Source organism: Orycteropus afer, unplaced genomic scaffold, assembly GCF_000298275.1.
Source record: "Orycteropus afer afer isolate SDZICR_OR568_19922 unplaced genomic scaffold, OryAfe1.0 scaffold00006, whole genome shotgun sequence".
NCBI lineage: Eukaryota > Metazoa > Chordata > Mammalia > Tubulidentata > Orycteropodidae > Orycteropus > Orycteropus afer.
In genome coordinates, this window is record NW_006921593.1 from 2,807,687 (window position 1) to 2,817,609 (window position 9,923).

The window sequence follows — 9,923 nt, forward strand, 5'->3', positions numbered from 1 at the left end:
ATTGCCCAGTCTTCCTTCTGAGGAGTGGCTGGTGGGTTTGAACTGCCAGCCTTCTGGTTAGCAGTCAAGTGCCTTAGGCACTATGCTACCGGAGTGTAACAATGCAATAACACCATCCTCACAATTGTTGCTTCTTTGAGCCCATCTCGCATCCACTGTATCAATCCATCTCGTTAAGAGTCTTCCTCTTTTTCACTGACCCTCACCTTTACCAAGTGTGATGTCTTTCTCCAGTGACTGGTTACTCCTGACAACCTATCCAAAGTACTGGAGACAAAATCTCACCATCTTTGCCTCAAAGGAGCATTCTGGCTGTCTGTCCCCCAAAACAGATCAGTTTGTTCTTCTGGGGCCCAAGATAGGTTCAGTATTCTTCACCAACACCACAATTCAAATGCATCATTCTTCTTCAGTTTGGCCTTCCTTTTTCATTGTTCAGCTTTCAAATGCATATGTTGTTGTTGTTGTTATTTGCCGTCAAGTCGGCCCCAACTCATAGCGACCCCTCCTTGGGTTTCCGAGGCAGTATCACTACGGAAGTAGGATTGCCCAACCTTCCTTCCGAGGAGTGGCTGGTGGGTTTGAACCGCCAGCCTTCTGGTTAGCAATGCATATGAGGCAATTTAAATTCCATGACTTAGGCCAAGCCCAAGTTAGTCACCACGGTGACATCTGACATTAGTCGCCTACAAAACCCCTCAGTCTGTTTGAGTTAACCAGCCTTCTGGTTAGCAGTCAAATGCCTTAGGCACTACACCACCAGAGCTCCTTAACTCTGCCTCATAGTGTTCATATATAACACACTAGAACTGCTTCACAGGGTTTTCAAAGCTGTAAATCTTTATGAGAGCAGACTGACACATCTTTCTCCCATGGGGTGGTTGGTGGGTTTGAACTGCCCACCTTTCAGTTAGCAAGACAGGCACTTAATTTTTTGGGGGGGGAATATCTATTTTTAATTTTATTAAAATTTTTATTGTGATTTGGGTATAAGTTTCTAGAGCAAATTTGTTTTCCATACAGCAGTTCATACATTTTATTTCACGACATTGACTGCAATTCTCCACAATGTAACAGCTCTCTTCCCACTTCCTCCCTGTAGTTCTTCCCTGTGTCCCTTCCTGCGCATTCCTGCCCCCTGAGCTATCTCCCTGTCCAAATACTGCCCTTCTGTTCGCCCACGACTGATCGTGCTACGGAGTGTATCTACCTGATACAAATATTTACCCCATATGCCTGTCTACTGTTTGGCTGGAAGCCACAGCAATGAGTTCAATTCCAGGCCTGAACGGTAACTGGGGGCCATAGTCTGGAGGGTGTCACCAAACTCTATCACACAAGCAAACCTCAAAACAAAAACAAAACAAAACAAAAAACAACCAAACTTACTACCATCGAGTTGGACCCCTCCTTGGTTTTCTGAGGCGATATCTCTGTGGAAGTAGATTGCCCAATCTTCCTTCTGACTAGTGGTTGGTGGGTTTAAACAGCCAGCCTTCTAGTTAGCAGTCAGATGCCTTAGCCATTACGCCACCAGAGCCCCCAGGTCTTTATTTATTTATTTTATGATTTTAAGACAAGCCCTTAACCATTGAGCTCTGATTCACCCAAATCACAATAAAATTTTTAATAAAATTAAAAATAGACACCTCCCCCCAACACTCACACAACAGACACACAAAGTTAAGTTCCTGTCTTGCTAACTGAAAGGTTGGCAGTTCAAACCCACCAACCACCCCATGGGAGAAAGGTGTGGCAGTCTGCTCCCATAAAGATTTACAGCTTTGGAAACCCTGTGAGGCAGTTCTAGTCTGTTATATAGGAACACTGTGAGTCAGAGTTAAGGAGCTCTACTCGAAGGCAGTGCATTTGGTTTGGTTAGTGGCATAGTGGGAGCTCTGGTGGCGTAGTGCCTAAAGCATTTGGCTGCTAACCAGAAGGTTGGCGGTTCAAACCCACCAGCCACTCTGCAGAAGGAAGACTGGGCCATCTACTTCTGTAAAGATTTACCACCTCAGAAACCCAGTGGGGGTCACCAGGAGTCAGAATCAACTTGACGGCAGTGGGGTTTTTTGTTTTTTTTTAATGAGTCAAGTTTTTTTTTTTTTTTTTTTTTTATGAGTCAGAATTGACTCCACGGAAATGTTTGTTTGTTTGTTTGTTTTTTAAACCACCGATCTATCCCCAAATAGATGGAATAGCAAGCTTCTCTCAGTACATCAGGTCTCAGTACATCAGGTCTTACTTAGTACATCAGGTGTGCAACATCGTTCCATTTTGTCTCCCCCTCCCCTCTTTCCTCTCCATGGCAACTTGCACACTGCTGCTAACGTGTCTCACTGTCTGTTCCACAGCTTCCAGTGACTGGCTCCCTAAAGTCAACAGAGGAAAACCAAACCCTTTGACCTAAGGAGCTCTGGTAGTGCAGTTAACCACTGCATTAAGGCATTCAGCTGCTAACCAAAATGTAAGTGATTCAAACCCACCAGCCACTGCGCAGGAAAAGATGAGGCAGTCTGCTTCCATAAAGATGTACGGTCTTGGAAATCCAACGGCACAGTTCTCTTCTGTCCTCTAGGGGCGCTCGCTATGAGTCGGAATCAACTCGGTGGTGCAGTCAAGCCCCTCAACAGTCTGTCCTCATCTTTCCACTGTTGTTAGGTGCTGTCAAGTCAGCTCTGAAGCAACGCAATCCTACGTGCAACCAAATGAAACGCTGCCTGGTCCTGTTCCGTCCTCACAATATTTGCTGTGCTGGAGCCTACTGTTGCAGCCACTGTGTCAGTCCAGCTGGTTGAGGGTCTTCCCCTTTTAGCCAGCCCCCTATTTTACCAAGCGTGCTATCCTTCCTCAGGGTCCCTTCTCACAAAATGGCCAAAGTACAAGAGAGGAAGTCTGGCCATTCTCGTTTCACATTCTGCCTGTGCTTCTTCCAGGACAGATTTGTTCATTCCTCTGGCAGTCCATGGTATTTTCAGTATTCATCTTCCTACTACTTCCCTCAAACTCCTCAACAAACATAGGCTTACCTCACCAGTTGAAAAATCAAACTGGTTGCCATTGAGTCAATTCCAACTCATGGTGACCACACGTGTGTCAGAATAGAACTGTGCCTTGGAGGATCTTCAACGGCTAATATATTTTGCAATTAGATTGCCAGACTTTTCTTCTGAGGGATCCTTGGGTTAAACTTGAATGGCATCCTTCATGGTGAGCAGCTGAGCCTGTCCACCACTGGCACTGCAAAGACCCTCTAAGATTTAACATAGATTCTAAATACTGTTTCCCACTAAAAGGATCCAGGGATCCTTGGAGAAATAACCAATTTCAGATCTGGGGCTGGCGAAGTTCAGGGTGAATCTGGAATATTTCATATGTGAAACCAACGAACTGCTCAAATAATGATGGGTGCACGTCAAAGTCAACCTCCAAAACATAATGTGAAATAAAAAAAAAAAAAGCTAGACCCAAAGGTCATGTAGTATACGAAACACCCAGAAGAGATACATTCATAGAGACAGAATGCAGATTGGTGGTTGCCAGGGGCCAGAAGGAATGAAGAGAAAATGGTTAATGAGTCAAGACCTTGACTCTGCACTGATGGAAATGTTTTGGAACTCGAGAGAGGTGGTGGGTGCATAACATTTGAATATATTAATTGCTACATAATTGTTCACTTTAAAATGATTGGTTTTATATTATGTGAATGTCACCTTCATAATTTTTTTTTTTTTTTAATTAAAAAGAAAAAAAGAAAGAGACAGGATTCAGCACAAAGGGACTCTAACTGGCCAAATCTGGGACGACTGGAACATTTAAAACAATGATAGTAATGGATTGTAGCACATTGAATATGAAGAGAATCCAAGAGGTTGTGGCAAGATTCAAGGGAGGAAGAAAAAAGGGAACGATGTTATTAGCAGAAGGCTGCCAGTGAATAAACACAGGAAGAGTGGTAGATTTAGAAAAATCACCGTTTTGCCACCTCCAACGAAGTAGCTCATAAAAGATCATCAGTGGATGCTGTCAGTTATTTAGTGCTGCGCTAACGTAAATACCACAAGGGGGTGGCTTTAACGAACAGAAATTTATTTTCTCACAGTTTAGGAAGAGAGAAGCCCAAATTCAGGGCAGTGGTTATAGGAAAACGCTTTCTCTCTTGGCTCTGGAGGAAGGTCTTCATCTCTTCTGAGCTTCTAGTCCTGGGCAATGTCTTTCCTCTCATTTTGGTTTGCCTCCTTGCCTGTTTACCAATATTTTACAGCCCAAAGGAAGAGGCCTGGTGGTGCAATGGTTAAACACTCGACTGCTAACCAAAAGCTCAGCGGATTGAACCCACCACCTGCTCCAAGGGAGAAAGATGTGCCAATCTACCTGTGCAAAGACTTCCAGCCTTGGAAATTCTATGCGGCAGTTCTATTCTGCCCTATGGGGTCCCCATAAGTCGAATCTACTCAACAGAAACTCAAAAGAGAGCAACTTGGACACACCTTACACTAATCCTGCTGCATTAACATAACAAAGACAAACCATTCCCAAATGAGATTATGACCACAGGCATTAAAAAAAAAAAAAAAAAAAAACCCAACCCACTGCCATCAAGTCAATTCAGACTCATAACAACCCCTATTGGGTTTCTAAGGATTTTTGTATACTGATGAGTATAAGATGAGTTTATTGCCTTGTCTTCCTCCCATGGAACAGCTGGTGGATTTGAACTACCAACCTTCTGGTTAGCAACCAAATGCCTTACCCACTAGACCACCAGAGCTCCTTAACCACAGGCACAGAGATTGTTGTTTTTGTTGTTAGGTGCCCTCCAGTTGTCTCTGACTCATCGTGACCTTATGCACAACAGAACGAAACTGCCCAGTCCTGTGCCAGCCTCATGATCCCTACTATACCTGAGCCCATTGCTCCAGCCACTGTGTCAATGCATCTTGTTGAGGGTCTTCCCTTTTGTGGTTGACCCTCCACTTTACCAAGCATAACATCCTCCAGAGAATGGTCCCTTCTGACAACATGACCAAAGTAGGTCAGATGAAGTCTGGCCATTCTCCTTTCCAAGGATCATTCTGGCTACACTTCTTCCGGGACAGATCTGTTAATTCTTTTAGCAGTCCATGGGACTTTCAGTATTATTTGCCAACACAGCAACTCAAAAGCATCAACTCTTCTTCGGTCATCCTTATTCATTGTCCAGCTCTTGCATGCATGTTGTTGTTGTTATGTGCCATCGAGTCGGACCCGACTCATAGTGACCCCTCCTTGGGTTTCCCAGGCAGTATCAATACGGAAGTAGATTGCCCCATCTTCCTTCTGGGGAGTGGCTGGTGGGTATGCGGTGATTAAAAATACCATGGCTTGGGTTAGACACACCTAAAGGAAACATCTTTGCTCTTCAGCACTTGAAAGAAGTCTTTGCAGCAGATTTGCCCAATGCAATACGTCTTCTGATGTCTCGACTGCTACTTCCATTGGTGTTGATTGTAGAACCAAGTAATACGAAGTCTTTGACAACTTCAATCTTTTCTCCATTTATCATGACACTGCTTATTGGTCCAGTTGTGAGGATTTTCGTTTTCTTTAAATTGAGGTGTAATCCATACTGCAAACTGTAGTCTTCAATCTTCATCAGTAAATGCTTCAAGTCATCCTCACTTTCAGCAAGCAAAGTTGTGTCGTCTGTGTATCACAGGTTGTTAATGAGCCTTCCTCCAATCCTGATGCCACGTTCTTTTTCATATAGTCCAACTTCTCGGATTATTTACTCAGCATACAGATTGGATAAATACTGTGAAAGGATACAACCCTGACGCAATCCCTTCCTGATTTGAAACCATGCAGTATAGTCCCTTGTTCTGTTCGAACGACAACAGCCTCCTGGTCTATGCACGTACAGGCTCCTCATGAGTACAATTAAGTGTTCTGGAATTCCCATTCTTTTCAATGTCATCCACAATTTGTTATGATCCATACAATCTAATGCTTTTGCATTATCAATAAAACACAAGTAAACATCTTTCTGGTATTCTTTGCTTTCAGCCAAGATCCATTTGACATCAGTATGATATCCCTCATTCCATGTCCTCTTCTGAATCCAGCTTGCATCTCTGGAAGTTCTCTGTCAATATACCGCTGCAACTATTTTTGAGTTATCTTCAGCTAGATTTTACTTGTGTGTTACATTAATGATATTGTTCAATCATTTCCATATTCTGTGGGATCACCTTTCTTTGGAATGGGTACAAATATGGATCTCTTCCAGTCGGTTGGCCAGGTAGCTGTCTTCCAAATTTCTAGGCATAGCCAAGTGAGTGCCTCCAGTTGGGCATCCGTTTGTTGAAACATCTCAGTGGGTATTCTATCGATCCCTGGAGCCTTATTTTTCGCTACTTCCTTCAGTGAAGCTTTGACTTCTTCCTTCAGTACCATTGGTTCTTGATCATATGCCATGTCCTGAAATAGATGAATATTGACCAATTCTTTTTGGTTCAGTGACTCTGTATATCTCCTCCATCATCTTTTGATGTCTCCTGCATCATTCAATATTTTGCCTATAGAATATTTCAATATTGCAACTCAAGGTTTAAATGTTTTCTTCGGTTCTTTCAGCTTGAGAAATGCCAAGTGTGTTCTTCTCTTTTGGTTTTCTAACTCCAGGTCCTTGCACATTTCATTATAATTGACTTTGTCTTCTGGAGCTGCTTTTTGAAATCTTCTATTCAGTTCTTTTATCTTGTCATTTCTCCCATTCACTTTAGCTACTTTCCACTCGAGGGCAAGTTTCAGAGCCTCTTCTGACATCCATTTTGGTCTTTTCTTCCTTTCCTGTCTTTTTAATGACTTTTTGCTTTCTTCATGGATGATGTTCTTGATGTCATCCCACAATTCCTCTGGTTTTCGGTCACTGGTGTTCAATGCATCAAATCTATTCTTCAGATGGTCTCTAAATTCAGGAGGGATATAATCAAGGTCATATTTTGGTTCTCGTGGACTTATTTTAATTGGCTTCAGCTTCAACCTGAACTTGCATATGAGCAGTGGATGGTCTGTTCCACAGTCAGCTCCTGGCCTGAAGATATTGAGCTTCTCCATCACCTTTTGCCACAGATGTAGTCAATCTGATTCCTGTGTGCTCTGTCTGGCGAAGTCCATGTGTATAGCCACTGTTTGTGCTGTTGAAAAAAGGTATTTGCAATGAATAAGTCATTGGTCTTGTAAAATTCTATTATGTGATCTCCAGCATTATTTACAATACATATTTTTGGGGAGCACAATTCAATCCATAACATTCAGCCCTTTGTTGTTGTTGTTGTTGTTATATGCCGTAGAGTCGGACCCGACTCATAGCGACCCTTCCTTGGGTTTCCGAGGCAGTAGCACTACGGAAGTAGATTGCCCCATCTTCCTTCCCAGGAGTGGGAATTCAATCCATAACATTCAGCCCTTTAGGCCTCCCAAAATTCATGTCCTTACCACATGCAAAACACGTTCTCCCAATCACATCGTCCCAAAAGTCTTACATCCTTTCTAAGTCTGAAATCTCATCTTCTGAATCGTCTACATCAAATATGGGTGAGATGTCAGGCAATGTATTCCATCCTGGGGCAAAATTTCTATTCATCTGTGAATCTAGACTACAAGTTACCTGCATCCAAAGTACAATGGTGGAACAGGCACGAGGTAGACATTTCCATTGCAAATGGGAGAAATTGGAATGAGAAAAGGGACAGCAGGCAGCAAGTCCAAAACCCAGCACAACAGTTTACAGTAGCTCTCAAGGCTTTCAATCCTCCTCTGTTCTGTGGGATCATCTGGGCAATGGTCCTGCCCTACAGACTCTGGATGTTGATGATGCTCTCTGGATTCTAGGTGGAGTCCCCTCAGCTCAGCTTCAGCCCTGATTTCTAGGCCCACTGGGATGCAACTCTGCTCCCTCACCTTAGGCAGCCCCATTCTACTTCATCTAAGAGACAACTCCACCCCCTTGGCCCTGGCAAACCCCGTTCTTCTGCCCCTTGGGTACAGCAGCCCGTTCCTTCAGTTTTGGGTTGTGGCCCCATCTTTCTACCACACCTTAATGGTGGCCCCACGCTCCAGAACCTAGTTGGTGAAGATCTGACCCTTTGAAACCCCGGAGTTCATGGCTCTACCCTCTGAGACTGAGGCAGGCCTGCTTCCCGTGCTCCTTCCCACAGTTCTGGTGATCTCTGAGCTGTTCCAGGGATGCTCTTTTTCTTTTCTTGGAGGATAACAGATGCAGAGTTGTATCTATTGAAAACAGCACATCTGGCAAGCACCGAAATTCTGCCCCTGTCCAAACATCTGACACCCATCTTTTAGAGACCTTTACCACAATAAAACTGAAAAATATAAGTTCATTAATTTTTTTTATTGTTATTTGGGTGAAAATTTACAGAGCAAATTCACTTTCCACACAGCAGTTCACATACACTTTGTCTCATGACATTGACTACAATTTAATCTAATGCAACAGCTCCTCTCCACTTCCTACCGATAGTCACCTCTTCCCTGTGTCCATCCCTCCATGCACTCCTGTCCCCTGAGCTGCCTCCCTGTGCATAAGCAGCCCTTCATTCTCACATGATTGTTCTCTCCAAGGAGAGAACTATCTCAGGTAAATGTTCAACTCATATGCCTGTCTTTTGCTTGGCTGGAAGCCACAGGTGTGGGTTCAGTTCCAGACCTGAAGGGCAGCTAGGGACCATAGTCTCAGTGGTCCACCAGGCTCTATCAGACCAGCAAACCTGGTCCCCCGCACCCTCCCCTATTTTTTTTCCCAAAATGATTTTGAGTTTTGTTTCACATTGTTCTCCCTCTCTATCCAGAATCTCCTACATAGATCCCCCTCCGAGTGGTTGACAGTAGTAGCTGTGCACCATCTAATTCTTCTGGTCTCGTAGTCATATAGGCTGCGGATCGCATGGTGTACCAGTTGCTAGGACTAATTGTTTCCATTAATCTTTGGTTTTCTTCATTCTTCTTTGTTCTGGACAAGGAGAGACCCATCATTGCATCTAGATGGCTGCTTGCAAGCTTTTAAGATTCTAGTTGCTACTCACCAGAGTAGGAGGTGGAACAATGTTTTGTTTAGTATGTTATGCCAATTGAGCTTGATGTCCCCTGTGACTATTCCACAGGTTCAACTACTTGGTCCCTCTGGGTAGCCGGCTGTGACCAAGAAGTGACTACAACCTTGTTCCTTGTCAGCTCTACTATATACCTGGGGATTCTTACAGAGCATGCAAATACACTTATAGGATCATTGTCTGCCAACCCTCTACATGGTCTTGGGTATGCTCCCCGCTTCATAGACATACCTAATAGTTCAGCCTGTTCACCCATTTATCCACCCATATACCCATGTTTGCTTTCACTGACAATGTAGTACTTGTATGTGCAAAATGGTTTATCTTTTTTTTTTAATTGTGATTTGGGTGAAAATTTACAGAGCAAATTCACTTTCCATACAGCAATTCACATACACTTTATCTCATGACATTGACTACAATTTACCATGATGCAACAGCTCCCCTCCCATTTCCTCCCGATAGTTACCTCTCCCTTATGTCCATCCTTCCATGCACTCCTGCCCCCTGAGCTGTCTCCCTGTGCATAAACAGCCCTTCTTTCTCCCATGATTGTTCCCTCCAAGGAGTAGATCTACCTCAGGTAAATGTTCAACTCATAAGCCTATCTTTTGTTTGGCTGGAAGCCACAGGTGTGGGTTCAATTCCAGACCTGAAGGGCAGCTAGGGGCCATAGTCTCAGTGGTTCCACCAGGCTCTATCAGACCAGCAAACCTGGTCCCCAGAAGGGTTCATCTTTGTTGTCTATACCTCCCATGTACCTCTCTATGTCTTCTTCTTCCTCAATGCCACCATATTGATCACTCATAT